At 41.2% G+C, this 311-nt stretch overlaps 1 protein-coding gene across 1 annotated transcript in view; it reads right to left on the reverse strand.

Annotated features, from left to right (window-relative positions):
- Positions 1-311, reverse strand: part of GPHN (gephyrin) — a gene marked incomplete at its 5' end in the record, with an annotated part of 118,185 nt that overhangs the window by 44,652 nt on the left and 73,222 nt on the right. The window lies entirely within an intron of this gene.

The following is a 311-nucleotide window of genomic DNA, read 5'->3' on the forward strand; positions in this document are numbered from 1 at the left end:
TAATTTGGCTCTGCCTCCCTGTAGAGACTGATATGAATTACTTCACCCTCAGTCAAGTGTGTTCTACTTGCTTGCTTTTACAGTGCCAGAAGGATTTTTTTTTTTTTTAGTATGATGTGGAAAAGAGTGTGAAATATGTATCTTGTCCCTTTGTACAGTGGGAGAGTGAGAAATATTTATTACATGTGAGATTAGATGGACTGGGAAGGGGCACATGGGTCAGAACTACTGGGATCAGCTTGACTCCAGTATGTCTAAGAAGGGAAGCTCATCTAATAACAGAGGCCACTGCTATTAGGAGTGCATTGTGG

Source organism: Pterocles gutturalis, unplaced genomic scaffold, assembly GCF_000699245.1.
Source record: "Pterocles gutturalis isolate BGI_N339 unplaced genomic scaffold, ASM69924v1 scaffold10900, whole genome shotgun sequence".
Lineage (NCBI taxonomy): Eukaryota > Metazoa > Chordata > Aves > Pterocliformes > Pteroclidae > Pterocles > Pterocles gutturalis.